This window comes from Haemorhous mexicanus, chromosome 6 (assembly GCF_027477595.1).
Source record: "Haemorhous mexicanus isolate bHaeMex1 chromosome 6, bHaeMex1.pri, whole genome shotgun sequence".
Classification (NCBI taxonomy): domain Eukaryota; kingdom Metazoa; phylum Chordata; class Aves; order Passeriformes; family Fringillidae; genus Haemorhous; species Haemorhous mexicanus.
The window spans coordinates 61913429-61928350 of NC_082346.1; the positions used below are offsets into that span (position 1 = coordinate 61913429).

Here is a 14922-nt window from a genome sequence, read left to right on the forward strand (position 1 = left end):
ACTGCAGACATGGATTTTTATTTCACACGTCCTGACACCCATCAGCTGCTGGGGTGGAGGTATCTGTCAGACAGACAGACACGTACAGACACCCAAACAGGTGTAGCAAGAAGGTTGGGCAGTAAGGAACAGGGATTTTCACTTTTGAAAAGGCTGTGATTAGTTGTGTTGGGGCTGCTGACCAGCTCTGGGCCCTGTGGGGAACTCAGATGGCTTGGGGCACTGTTCCAAGAGAAGGAGTGGGGGTTTTCAGTAGTCACAGCCCATCCTCAGGTAGGAGAATCTTGCAAATCTTGGAAAATCTTGCAAATGCAGTGCTGCAGCCCAGCTTGTGCCATATCCAGGTAGAGAGAACTGATGTTACATCAGCTTACAGCCTTAGCTCTGTGTCCACAATGCTTCACTTATCTGCTTCTCCTTCCTGTGATCCTTGCCTAAGAGGGACTTGTGACTGTGGTGATAATTATATCTCTCTATATATGTCTTCATATTCTGCTCCTTGAAGTGTCTGAAAGCTTCCTCTTTGATGTGATTCTGCTCCCCAGAATACATTATACTTTCCCAAAACAAGTACAGTGCTTGTTATAATTATTGCAGAAGTGCTGAGCATTTTCAAGTGCTTTTCATCATCCCCAAATGTGGAAATAGATGACTTGGCACTTTCTTTTTACTGCCAGCTGCTAAGGAGGCCAGTTCTGGATTAGGAGAACACAGTGAATCCATTGCAGAGGAATGTCTGTGGTGGTTGCACAAGACTGGATTTGTGTAAGGGCTGGTACTGTGTAGGGCTGGAGATTGGGGTTTATTCTCTACCTTGTGTTAGACTTTAATGGGATTTTAATCTTTAACTTGGTTCCAGTTGTGCTCAGTTCTCAAGGACAGGGGCTGGCACAGGGCCTCAAGTGTCTGGTGGAAGAAATGGTCTTTGTGCTGTCAGTCTTAGAATCACAGATTCAGAGACTGGTTTGGGCTGGAGGGGACCTCAAAGGCCATCCAGTCCAACCCCTTCTCATGGGCAGGGACACCTTCCACCATCCCAGGTTGCTCCAAGTCCTGTCCAACCCGTCCTTGAACATTCCAGAGATGGGGCAGCCACAGCTTTTCCAGGCAACCTGTGCCAGTGCCTTGCTTGCCTCATTGTACAGAAAAATTCTTGCTAATATCTAGTGTGAATCAGCCTGGTTTTGGTGTAAAACTTTACTAACTGTTTGGTGGAGTGTGAAAAGTGCCTATTATAATGCTCTATGCAGATATTTACTATATGTATTATGTTATATTGATTAGTAGTGCTGTATTACCATTTTAATATTAAGGTAAATGTAGTTTTGTAGTTACAATGCAACTTTTGTAGATAAAATAGAAATTATGTACATGGGATATTTTTTTAAAGAAAGGAATGAGGTACTTGCAGCAGATAGCAGCCACAGGACATCTAAATCTTTCAGAGAAAGAGAATTTATTGCTCCATTATCAGAAGAAATGAACTTCTTCCTGCCTTGCTCAGTCCTGAAGATGCCATCAGGATTCAGAGGAAGAAGCTGACACTGCCCAGACAGAATCCTGTGTTTGAATGGAATTTATGCATCATGTATGAGGTGTATGAATATACAACAGGCTGTTGCTTTTAAGGGTTAATGCTCTGTTAATGTGTGTTCTTTTTTTTTTGTGGTTTGTCCTTTTTCAGGCTTATTTTGCCCAGAAAGAGGTACCTGGACTGTCCATAACTCTTTGTTTCTATTGTCTCATATTGTCCTAATCCTAATTGTTCAAATTTTTACTACTCTAATTATATTGCTATTTTTAGAACCATTTTATTACTATTAAACTTTTAAAATTCTAAAAGTGTGATTGGTGTTTTTCACAGGAGCAAGCAAACCCCAGGGTGAGGTGGGACCTGTGTTCTTTGCTGTACTAATAAAGGGCAGATTTGTTTGACTGATGCTGTCTTAGTACTCCAAGTCTGTGTTAATATTCCAAGAGTAGCACTTGTTGTCACCTTGACTGTGGAGGAATTCCCACATTGTTATAGCAGATATTTGCCTATTAATAGTTTTTATGCCAGTAGAAACTAGCACTAGTAATGATCATGGAATCACTTAGGCTGGAAAATCCCTCCAAGATCATTGAACCCAACCTTTCCCCCAGCACTGCCAAGGCCACCACTGACCCATGTCCCCAAGTGCCACATCCACATGGCTTTTAACTCCCTCCAGGGATGGTGATGCCACCACTCCCCTAGGCAGCTGTGCCAGTGCCCTTTCAGTGAAGAAATTTTCCCTGATATCCAGTCTAACCCACTCCTGGTGAAATTTGAGGTCCTGTCCCTGTTCCCTGGGATCAGATCCCGACCCTCCAGCTGTCCCCTCCTGTCAGGAGTTGTGCAGAGCCACAGGGTCCCCCCTGAGCCTCCTTTTCTCCAGGCTGGGCCCCTTTCCAGCTCCCTCAGCTGCTCCTTGTGATCTGTCCTGGAGGTTTTAAACTGGAGTAAGCATCACCTCCTGTGACCAGTGTCACCCAGACCACACAGCTCAGCCTAGGGGGGCTCCCCACAAATATTGTCACCAGAGCTGTTTTCCAAAATATTCTTTAAAATCTCAAATTAGCCAGTGGCTGTCTACAGATGAATTTCCATCTCCAGAATGTTGCTTCTCTCCTCAATTTCTAACAAAAGCATTGAGAGCTACTTGCAAAAAGTCAATATTTCAAATTAAATCCCCAATAAAAATTCTCAAGAGAATTCAGCTCCCCAGACAGTTTAATTCAATTTGTTGTCCTTAGAAAGAAAGCATACAACCTATTTTTTTTTAGGGAATAGGACATAGATTTTGTTAAGCTTCAGAAACATATTATGAACACAATAAAGCCAGATAATTCTTTGCATAAAATTAAAAAAAAAAATCACTAAGCCTTCAATAAACTAATTAATCACTAAGGAAAACTCTTACTCTGAAACACAGAAACTTCTCCAGCTGAATTTGGTCTTTGCAGTTGAGCCACTTTAACTGAAGACATTTGTGGTTTGCTGGAGAAACTTCTCCTTCTGGATTAATACTACTTTTTAAAAATAACCCTGGCCCTTCATAGCTGGAATTGCTTAAGTGTCAGATTTAATGATGATATATCAGTTTGGCTAATGAAAGCCAGTAGCTCTCCCTAAAAGCAAGCTGTGCCTGCAGAAGATTTGCAGCTTCTTACAAAATGAATTTATCTCCAGTGAGGAATGTTGTGGAATGAGTGTGATGTTGTTGGCTGCTTTGGGATTCTCCAGGGGACAGAAAATCCCATTTCACTTGCCAGCTTCAGCTTCTCTCCTGAGAATAATGGATGTTTTCACTACAGGATCAGTGATGTGGCATCACTTGTGTCAGTCCCTTTCCCTTCTCTTGTTTCATTGCTGCTGGATAAGAAGGTGGAGGTCAATTCTGACACATTCCTGCAGGGATTACAGGTGGTGGAATCTACTTGGTGTGGATTCATTTTCTTGTTCATTTCTGACAAGTTCAAAACAAGTCCATTTTGTTGTTAATAAGTCCTGGTTTGGCCTTTCACCCTTCCATCTTGTTCTGTACATTGCTGGCTGTTCATTCACAGATTTCAGACACAAGTTCCTATAATCCTCCTTCAGAACTCATTTTCTCAGGGTACCAGGCAGTCACTGAGAGTTGCTGTCATTTTGTGTGTGTGATGTTCATCTCGTCCTCTTCTGAGTTTTGAACCTTTTGGATCATCCAGAAGGTTAAAGAGATCCAAACTCTTGCAATCTCATTTGAATTAAAATTGAAAGGTAATATTTTTGCTAGTTCTGGGCCTGCAGCAGGCAGGGTAAGGAAATAATTCCTCAGAAACTCTGGGAAAGTGTTGTATGAGCTCAACCCTTCCTAGACATCAGAAGAAGAAGAAGAAGAAGAAAAAGAAGAATCAGAAGAAGTAAAGAAGAAGAAGAAGGAGAAGGAGGAGAAGAAGAAGGAGGAGAAGAAGGACAAGAAGAAGGAGGAGAAGGAGAACAACAACAACAACGACCTTATCCACTGCTGCAGTTCTGAAGTCTGAGTATTCATCATCTTGGCTACCAAAGCCAAGTCATTGCAGGAGGTAACACTGAGGAAACCAGGATTTCTGGTTTTCCCAAATTGTTTGTTTTACTCTGTCACAGTTATTTCCCTGTCAGTCCTGTGCTTCAGCTTGTTGTGGGTTTTGTGTGTACTGAGGAAATATGGAAAACCAGATGGGTCATATCCTTCTTTCCTCCTCCCCGTAAACCCATAAAATGCAAAGACCAAACATTCTTTTAATTTTTTCTTTACCTTCTCAGCTATGTTTTATACTTTCAGGGTTGGATGTGGTTCTCTGGATCCAGTAGCTTTGCAAGAGCTGTTTGTGAGCTAGAGAACAGCTCAGCCTGAGGCTGCTGAGGGCTGGACCTCAGGAGTTTTGTCTTGCAGAGCCACTGGGATGGCTGAGGGTCCAGGCACTCAAAATAGGTCTCCTCCCAGCTGGGAAGCAAGAGGTGAAAGCTTTGTCATGACTGTATAGTAGACAGTATCTGTGTGAACATCACTCAGTGCCTCAGAAATGGATTTTGGTGACTCAGAGGAAAGAGCAGCACCACAGTTCTCAGATGTTCCCAGCAGGTACTTTGGTTTATATGAAATTTATTTTGTTCTCAGACAGGGAGCTTGCTGGCTGTCAGCTGCAGCAGGGAACAGCTCTGTGGTGGAAGTTCTGCTCTGGACTCCCCACACAGGGTCCAGAGGCTCCAAACTCTCCTCTTCTACACAGAATCCAAACTAGTTTCTTGAGCCTTTGGGTGTGATTGCAACATGTGGTTCACAAAACTTGCCCCACCTGACCAAAGCAGGGGTCAAGTGTGGATAATCTAATTTGGAAGAAAAGCCCAGTGTGGGTTTGTGAGGATGTGGGTGATTATGGCAAATCCAAAGCCCTGAGCTTGCTGTCTGTCAGTGTTTCTGAGAAGGTGAGCCTACAGGTGAGATACAAAGAGTTAGTTCAGCACATGTGCTTAGATTTATCTGCATTTGAAGAGTGCCTGCTGCCCTGTTGAAGCTGAGGCTGCTGTGCTCTGAAGTGCTTTGCACATCACCTCAGCAGTGCAGGACCTGCTGCCTTCCTGTTGGGGAAATGTGCTCCAGTTTCATGCCCAGTATATGAGCTGTGGCTGCTCTAAAAGAGTAATGCAGCTCCCCTGATGCTAAACATCTGGGGTTTGTGCAGAGAGACTGGATAAAGTGAAAATAATGTGTATTTGGAGTGATTTGACCTTATACTGCCTTCCTTCTAGGAAGTCCAGCTGCAAACACTCAAGTGCTCCCTACTGGTGCTTGCCAGCCAAGTATTTTTTGAGTGTATCAGTGAGCAGTGACTTTCTCTTGACTTCCCAAATAAAACTGGTGGGGAGCAGTGAAAAACACCACTGAAAATTCATCTAGGCTTTACTGGAACCCTAGAAATACCCTGGTCATGTGGACTAGAAGAAGCATTTGCCAGCCAAGTATTTTTTGAGTGTAGTAGTGAGCAGCAACTTTCTCTTGACTTCCCAAATAAAACTGGTGGGGAGCAGTGAAAAACACCTCTGAAAATTCATCTAGGCTTTACTGGAACCCTAGAAATACCCTGGTCATGTGGGCTAAATGAACATGAGACTGTGAAGGCATGGAGTGTAACTACAGCCTTCCAGCATCCTCCTGCTCCTGGGACATGGCTGTGCTGCTCTGAGCCAGCTCCTACAAGGTTTCTCTGCTGATCACAGGCTGTTCAGCAGGGCAGAGCCCCAGCTTAATCAAATAATCTTTGTTATAGCTAGTATGATTGTCTATATCTGCCTATTTATAGCCTGGCGCCGTGTGTGCCAGACACGTGTCCCAGCTTGTGTCTGAGAGTGTATTTGATAATGGATTTACAATTGCTGGAAAGAAGTGTGGTGATGGGCACAGAATTCTGATGGCTCTGCCTCTGCTGTGCTGTGGTCCAGATCCCTGTTCCTTAAGGATGCTGTGGAAATTGCAGAGGTGCTGCAGCAGCAGTGAGAGCTGTGTTTGGGAGCTCCATGCCTTTACTTCCAGGGTGGCCCTGGCAGGGTGACCTGGAAGTGAGGAATGGACTAGCAATCATTTGAAGAGATTTTTGGGGAGGGTTTTTGTAGAGGGGCAATGAGTGTGGCTGGTAGATAAGGCTGCATAGAATATGGGGATACCAGGTGGATCTGGATGTTGCAGTCACACAGACATTGCTGCCTAGTTTGCAGTTCTCTGTCACTTGAAATCTTGATATCAGGGCTGTGTGTCCTCAGTTTGGCAACACAAAACCAAAGCTGGACTAAAGCAGAAGGTTCTGAATCAGATTCTCTTTTGTGTGAAAATTCACTCTGCAGCGTGGGTTTTCCATGGGATTGGCTTTAAATGCAGAAGACTGTAAACACTGTAAAAAATCTCTGAAGTTTATTTCTGCCCTTCAGCTGTGAGGCTTGGAGTGATGCCTCATGACCCTCCTGCCTGCAGGCTCTGGGGCTTTTTGCTTAATGCAAACCTGGCAGAAATGCTGGCAGTTCATAAATTGTCATATTTTATTGTCATCTCAATTGGGACAGCTCTTCACAACAGATGTAGACAACTGGTGAGACTGCAGGCAAGTGCTCTGTGCTCATTGCATCTGAATTGAGAGAGGGAAGATCTACCTATGGAGAAGCAATAAATGATACATGGATTAATTGTTACCCCACTGCTTTCTGTTATTCTCAGCCACAGGTGGAAACTTCAGCTGCAGCTCGTGTAGACCACTTGAGCTCCTTCAGCTTGAAATGACAGGGAAAGAGCTTTTACAAGGGGAATCACAGAACCACAGAATCCCAGAATACCATTAGTTGCAAGGGATTACTGAGTCCAACTCCTGGCCCTGCACAGACACCCCAACAATCCCACCCTGTGTCTCAAAATGTTCAAACCCTCCTGGAGCTCTGGCAGCCCTGGGGCTGTGACCATTCCTTGGGGAGCCTGGGCAGTGCCCAGCCCTCCAGATCTCTCTTTCCTGGAGAGATGGAACTGTGGCAGAAGTGGAAGCAGTGTTTCTGCACTTGTGTAGAAAAGGGATAAATCTGTAGAAGAACAAGGCATCATCTGTTCTCTTGCTGTGAGAACAGCTTGTTTTGACAGAGATCTGTCCCTTCACATGGGAGAGCTTCGTCAACCACAAACAAAAAAAAAGGGAAGAAAAGTTAAAACTTCCTGCATAACCTACAATTCCCACTGGTCCCAAATAAAATGAGATGTAAGCACCTCTCTGACTTTAAATAGCACATGGGTGATCATTCCTCAGAGTCTGGTGATAGCATCAGTAAAACTGACTGGACTCAGGGAATTAAACAAAAGAACCAAATCTGTGCTGCTTTCATCTGCATTGGAGTGGCTGGGGAAGAAATCAATACTTGTTAGCTAAATAGGGACAATATTGTCAGTGCTGGAAGTTATTTTCCATTCTCTGTACTCTATTTAGAGCTTGAGAATGATCTCGAGTCCATCCAGCCAAGCCTTTGCAGGGGAGACAAGGGTGATTTGGGGGTTAAGGCTGAAAACAGGTCCGAGGTTTGGTTTCAGTTCTCTGCTGTTCCACAAACTCCTTGTGTGACCTTGGGAATATTCTTAAGCTTTCTGCAAATATTAGGCAACATTTCTCCTCCCTCCTTTAGATGGGGAATGACTGTGGGCTGGCAGATGTTGGTGACTACATTCAGCTGAGTGTGTCTTCTCTGGTTCCTGATGGGCTGGGATCTTTCTCAGCTCCGTTTGGAGGATGCTGTCTGCTCCTTCACTGACTGGAGCTGCTCTATGAGCTTGCCTCTGTTTATTCCCACAGGTTAACTGGGAAAACCCTTTTGTGACTCTCTTCTGCTCATGGCCAAGGTGTCCTGTTGGAACCCTGGTTACTGAGAATTTTAGACTTTTTGTGCTGACAGGCACTGACCCCCAAGAGAACACTGCTTTTGACCTGAGGCTGTGGAGAAGCTTCCAAAATGGAATGATAGCACTGGGATTGTGGGTGTGGAGTTTGGATAGAAGTGTGTAATATCACAGGGGGGAAAATTTAGAGTTTAAGGTTTTAGAATATAGTAATATATATATAAAGTAAGATGGAGGTTTTAAGGTGGAGACTGGTCCTTCTTCTTCACTTTCTTCTCCATGGGTTTGGGTGGTTTTGTGTAATTGGATAAAAAAGTCCACATTGTGGGCACAGGTGGTTGGTTATTGGGTTAAAAGTAAAAATAATTGAGGTGTCATTTCTTAATTGGACAGTTTATCTTTAAAAGGCCTTGTAGAGAGAGAGATGGGGCTCCATTTTAGTTTGTTAGAGTGAAGTGCTGTAGAACTCAGGGTTTGTGAGACTGTAACAGAGATAAGAACTAATAAACATCTGAGTCCCAACAAGAAATACTGTCTCAAGCATTTAATCCTGACCTTGGCAGAGAAAAGAAGCAAAAGAAGTGACAGTGTCCCTGCTTGTCCCTTTCTATAATTTTTCCATATGAACTCAACACTTCTGGCAGCCTGGAAAGTGTTCTACTGTGTCTCTGTGCCAGCTGTAGTCTGTGCCACCTTAACTGGCTGAACACTTTTCAGTGATTTATGATAAATAGAGATACTTTCAAGGGTTTGTGGCTTTTCTTCCCAGGTCCTGCCTGTGCTGACAGCGACCTTATCTACATTTAACTTTGCCTTCTGGATTCTTGAAGACAAGCATAGATTTAACAGTCCAAAATGAAAGATTAAGCCATGGTTTTAGCTAATCTTCATGCAGAGGAGGCTGCCTGCTCTTCCTATCTGGGGTTGGAGAAATTCTATTATGCTGCAGCATATCTCCAAGGAAGGATTTGAGTGATGATGTTAGCAGCCTATCTTACACTAATTTTTACACTTAATAGCACATGATAAGCCTGTTGTCTGCAGAGTAGCATTTTCTTCTTGAAAAACGACTCCTGTCATTTGTTGTGCTGCAGCATGAAAACATTTTGCATTTTTCTCTCTGAGGAGTTTTAACTATCCCGTGTCTGCTGCTTGGTGCTTGTTTCCTCTTTGAACCCAGCATTGACCTGAGGCAGAGCTGTTGCTAAGAGGTTTATAGGAACTTTATGGTCACAGAATTCTCCATGGACTTCTTGCAGTGCACCTGATAGAGCTGTGAGGTCTCTGATCACCTGACATTTTTTTAGGACATTCTTTTGGGTCTTCAATTTGTCCCTTCTTACAAAGCATCCTGGCAAAATAATGCCCTTCAAAGATACTGAGCCCTTTCATTGAAAGTCTCTTGAGGGCTTAGAGCTTCTAAAAGCCTTCAAACTGTGGCATTTCTGTACCTGCAGAGTAATCTCATGCATTTCCCAAAAGACAGTCACAGGTAATCTCCTCTGAGGCCTCATTAGAGAATGCAGAGATTTTCTTCTGTGGATTTACATCTTGGCCCTCCATCCTGGCAGCAAGGGGGTCCCTATTCACTGGCATTCATCTTTCTGTCCTGCCCTTCTCTTGGAGTAATAGAATCACAGAATTGTTTAGGTTGGAAAAGACTTAAAATGGAGCCCAGCACTGCCAAGGCCACCACTGACCCTTGTCCCCAAGTGCCACATCCATATGGCTTTTGAGCACTTCCAGGCATGGTGGCCCCACCAGTTCTCTGGGCAGCCTGTTCCAGTGCCTGACCACCCTTCTGGCCTTTTTGCTCCTTTCCAATTTCCCTCTTTTATTGTGTATTCTTCTTCCATGCCAATTTCCACTGTTTCTCACCTGCCTTTGAGTGACTTTTTGTGGTATCTCTGCTTTTGCCTCCTTTTAAACTCTGGTATTTTCTGACATCCTCACCAAGTACTATGAATCCTGTGTGCTGGCTTTTGCAATCACTCCCTGATTAAATCCACAGTCATTGAGACAAGCTTTGTAAAGCTGTCTTTTCCTAAAGCCCTTCCTGGGCCTGAAGTCTGCCATGTGGCACACTTAAAGCTTCTAAAAATCATTGCAGGAAAGCTTAGGACCATCTGCTCTGTTTTTACAGACACACTGTAGGCAGACTGCTGTGTTGGCCAAAATGATGTGGTCATTAAATCACTGAGATGTTTCTCATTGTCAGGTTGAAGTTCTACCACTCCAGCCTAAAACCAAAGTCCTTTCAATTCTGCATGTGCAGGCAAACCATCACTTGGCATGAATGGATTGATTAAATGTTCTGCTGAAGTGAAGCAAAGGCTACCCAAACTGGATCACCTTCTCTGCTGGAACACCTTTTCCATGCCTGAGACTTGTGTTAAGAAATCAGAGAGCCTGGGGTGACCCAACTGTGCCCTTGCAGTACTTGAAGGGAACTGACAAGAAAGATGGTGAGAGACTTTTTACAAGGGCCTGGAGTGATAGCACAAGGGGGAATGGTTTCAAACTGAGAGTAGTTTTAGATTAGGTATTAGAATGAAATTCTTCCCTCTGAGGGTGGTGAGGCCCTGGCACAGATTGCTCAGAGAAGCTGTGGCTGCCCCTGGATCCCTGGCAGTGTTCCAGGCCAGGCTGGACAGGGCTCTGAGCAAACCTGGGATAGTGGAAGGTGTCCTTGCCCATGGCAGGGAGTGGAACTGGGTTATCTTTGAGGTCTCTTTCAACCCAAGCCATTCTGTGATTCTGTGATTTTGTGATATGATACTTTAGCTCAGTCTTGAGCATTCAAAACCATCTGAATTTTTCCAAATTCAAGCCTTTTCACAAATCTTCCATTTGCCTTCCAGTGGTGCATAAATTTAGTAGTAACTAAACCAAAGTGCCATCAGGTACCTGGTGGAGCCTGTGCAGCAAGTTTATCTTGCCCTTGAAGGTTTGTGATTCCTGCCAACACCAAGGAGTCCTCTTTGTAGGCAAGGCAAGAGCTGGGCAGCTGTTTCATACTGGCAGCTGGAGAGATTTCTTGTGCTAGGGTGTTCTGAGGGCTGACAGCTTCCCCAGCAGCTTGAGCTGCTGCAGAGCTCCTGTGTAATTGTTTTTCCAGAAATTGTACTCTGGAATTGAAACCTCTCTTCAGGAGAAGGTGGCTGCAGGCACTGCTGCTCCTGGGAATGGGTTCTGCTCTACTGAGCCAAGGTAGGCACTTACACCAGTGCCATGGAGAACTCCATTAACCTGGTGATGGAAAACCTGCCCAGAAAAATATGTTTTGTAGTCACAGCACAAGCCTTCCCTTCTTTTAGCTTTGTCTTGAAGCTTTGACTGGTATCTTAACACTCCAGAAGAACTGGTTTCTAGGAAGTGTGTTATTGCCTTCCTCATTTTTTGCTGCTTTCAGTAAAACAGATGGATTTCAGTGTCTCTGTGGTAAAGCATTTGCTCTAGATTCCCCCTTCCCACTGACACTTTCACAGGTTCTTTGTCTCAGAAGAGGTAGATGAGTGAGCAGAAGACCTCAGAGAGTTGTCAGCGGCTCTGCAAAAGCCCCTTGCCCCTTGTCTCCTCCTGAGAGCAGTGTTCAGGGGTCTCAGAGGTGCACACCTGATGAGGCCCCCCAGCCAGGGCACATATCCATCTGTTTTCTAGCTGAGATGGGCTTTATGTGCTGCTCTTTTATTGAAGATGGGCACATTCATCTGTTGTTTAAGGGCAGATTTTCAAACAGGCTTGATTGATGTGTTGGCACCTGAGTGAAGGTTGTGTGTTTGAAACTGAAGGGCTTTGGAGAAGTTCCTGCTCTAATATTTATGGCTGTATCCAGACATCCAGACAGCTTAGGCTGCACTGGTGTGGTAATTTTTCTTATTGACTGAATAGGTCTTGGGGTCTCTTTGGAATTTAGGTGGAACTTGGGCCACATTTGGCTTTACTTGTGCTGTTCAGTGAAGGGATAAAGCCACCCAGGTGCAGCTTTGCTGTGGCAGCTGAGAAGCTTCTGGTCCCAGTGGATTTTCCTGCAGTCCTTGTCACAAGTGGAGTGGAGAAGCTGGTCAGGGAAGTCCTTTGCTTTGCCAGATAAATTACAGCTCTGGGCATCATCAGCTGCCCACAGCTCCCAAGAGTATTCCCCAGAAAGTGCTGGAGCACTGGGAGTCACTGGAGTCTCCTGTTATTTACTGATGCTCAGGGAGGTCAGCAGCTGCCTTCTGCTTCCACAGTTTGCTTGTTCCATGTGTAGGGAATTAGATTCCCTAGATTAGATTAGCTTCCCAAGTAGGCTGAGTTTTCAGGTGGATTTGTCCAAGTGTGTTGTATTTCTGTCCTTCCAGATGGAGCTGTTCTTTCTTTCTGAAAATGGAGTTTTCCACACTAGCACAGGCTGTTTGGTTCAAAGCTGGAGGAGGTGAGGCACTCAGGGCTGCTTGGGCAGGACCTGCAGGGGCTGGATGTCTCTGCTGGGCTGGTGGGTGCTCCCTGAAGAACCACACCAGGTCACATAAATTAGAGCAGCCATTTAATTGCTGTTAATTGCTCTGGCTTAGGTCAGGCTGAGATCAACTATGACTAGAGAATTGTGGAGCTGAGAACAGCTGTCTGATTTACGTTAAGAAGATTCTTCTGGAAGCAAAATTTATATTTTTAATGGATTTCTGAGACAGAACTGTCTATGTGAGGGCTCATTTCCTAACAGTTTGTATCAAATCTGTTGTTGATGTTCTGGAGCTCAAATATGTTTCTATAAGTGAAAAAAAAAAGAGTAGTCTCTGTGTACTTTACAGATATGCTGAATATCAGCTATGATATGACAGCAATAAGCACATCAAACTGTGGGCTACTGCCATCATTGGTATGCTGTGTGTGCAGAGGCTTTGTACATCACTAGGCTTTGTGCCTGACAACTGCAAGGATGTTAATTATTATGCTATAATTCATCAGCTGAAGGATCTTGCAGCACTGTTATTAAGCCAAATTCCGAGGCCTTTGCTAGGTCATTAAGCAAAAACTAAGTAAAGACTAATTAACTCCATTATTAATCAATGAATGAAATATATTCTGAAGTTCTGTTTTCAAAAGGAAGGTACTGCTTAGGTGGAAAGTGAAGGAATTACATAAAATAATTTAAACAGAAAAATAAATTACCCTTAAAACTTTAAATAATTTTGGAAAATAATTCTTTCTGCAGAGTCCTGTGAGCCCAGGTCAGTTCCTGTTTGGGCTTACAAGAAACAATGAGAATGGGCTGTAATTTTACCCAGTAAGGCAGGTCCTGTTCACAACCTGTGCTCCCTCCCCTTCCTCCTGTCCCATGGCTCTGCTGTGTTTTGTGACTGAGGACCCTCTTTACTGCTCCAGTGTAGTAAAGGCATCTCTTTTTCAGATTTCCCCATCCTTAGCTTGGGCTCCAAAAGCTTCTTGACCTTCTTGGCTTTGATTTCCAGGCCCTCCAGTTCACAACCTGTTTTGGGTGAGACCTTGACCCCCAGGTGAGCTGTGCAAGGAGTGCCCTTGGCCATCTGGACATTGTCTGGTCCCAGGTATACGAGTGACCTTGTCAGCAGTCACTGAGTCACTCCTTCTCAGATCCCTGGATTTGTGTTACCCCAGAGTCCCTCTGCTCCCCTGGCTCTCAGGATAGTTTTTTTCTTCCTGGGCAGGTGACTGAACAGGGACAGGCTGCTTTTCAGGAGTGATTTTCCCCACCAGTCCTGTGGCAGCAGCATGGTGTGACCCTTCAGCAGGGGCCATATCCTCCTCACTGAAAGCACTGGTCAGCTCCCAGTTTAGCTCCCCAGAGCTCACACTCAGCTCCTGAACCAAACCCAGCCCTGCTTGGCCCATCCCTGCTGCCAGAGCTGCTTCCAGCTGCCTGGCCCCCCTCTAGGTTTAAATGCCTTTTGGAAGTGCCAGCTCAGTGGCTTCCCACAGGGACAGGACATCAAATCTGGGAGCCCATCAGCTGAACAGCCTGTGGGGCTTCCAGTTGTTTGGTTTTTTTTTGACTTGCTTTTGCATCAGTATCTGACAGGCTCAAATCCCAGGGTGCTGAAGAATTACAGCAAATATTTCCTCTGCTTTCTGTTGTGGTAGCACCTGGGAGGCCGTTTCTGAAATGTGAGGTGTGTTGTGCTGGAGCAATGTTCCTTCTGCTTGAATTTTAGACACAGCTCCTGCCCCAAGAGCATTCCATTCCAGCAGGCAGGGAGCTTGCAGGGGGGTGAATATTTTTAGGAAAAAGTCGAGAGGGTAGAGGCAGACACTAAACAAAAACCTGATGAGCTCCCTTCGGCTGCAGCCCGTGGTTTGTGCTGTGAGCAGGCTGCCAGCTCTCAGACTGGCCTGACAGGGGTGTGTTTTGTAGGCAAACCACGTCTGCCATCACCCCACCAAAGCAAGGGAAAGTTGGAAAAGGCTTTTGTTGCTTTCTTATATTTTTTTTTCACATTATATAAGTAAGTAAGCTGCTAGGATCATTAGAACGAACTTCTTCCCATATTTTAAAACCAACCTCTTGTTTTGACATTCACAATCTGGCTCTTCCCTGGTGTTTTCATGGTGCTGGTGTGGAAAGGAGCAGCCTGCATTCCCTCCTTCTCCTTACGTGACTGGAAAAGAGAAGTTCAGGCATCTATTAAATTCCCATTGAGAGACCAGTGCTGAAGTGGGAGCTGCCTAAGATTTCCTGCATCTTTCTTAATATTTATAGTTCAGCGATTTCAAGCATATAATCAGGTTTGTTGGGTGAGAAACACATTCCAGCCCATTCCTATTGCCGTGGGACAGCCAAGGAGGGAAGCACTGGTGGGTGAGCAGAGAAGTGCAGAGGAGATGGAGCAGGGGACTGACAGTACTGAAGTGTCTATTTCTGGCTCATGCAGATTATGGCACAGATATTTCCCAGAAGATGATGTGGCTTTTATTTGAAGGCAGCTCTTTCTGCTGACTCCAGGTGGAAAGGCAGAGTATTTGGGTTATGGCCTACATGTGCACATCATGTTCA

At 44.8% G+C, this 14922-nt stretch overlaps 1 protein-coding gene across 2 annotated transcripts in view; it reads left to right on the plus strand.

Annotated features, from left to right (window-relative positions):
• SLC35F4 (solute carrier family 35 member F4) overlaps positions 1 to 14922 on the plus strand; it is a 115706-nt gene that overhangs the window by 37905 nt on the left and 62879 nt on the right. The gene's annotated exons all lie outside the window — the stretch shown is intronic.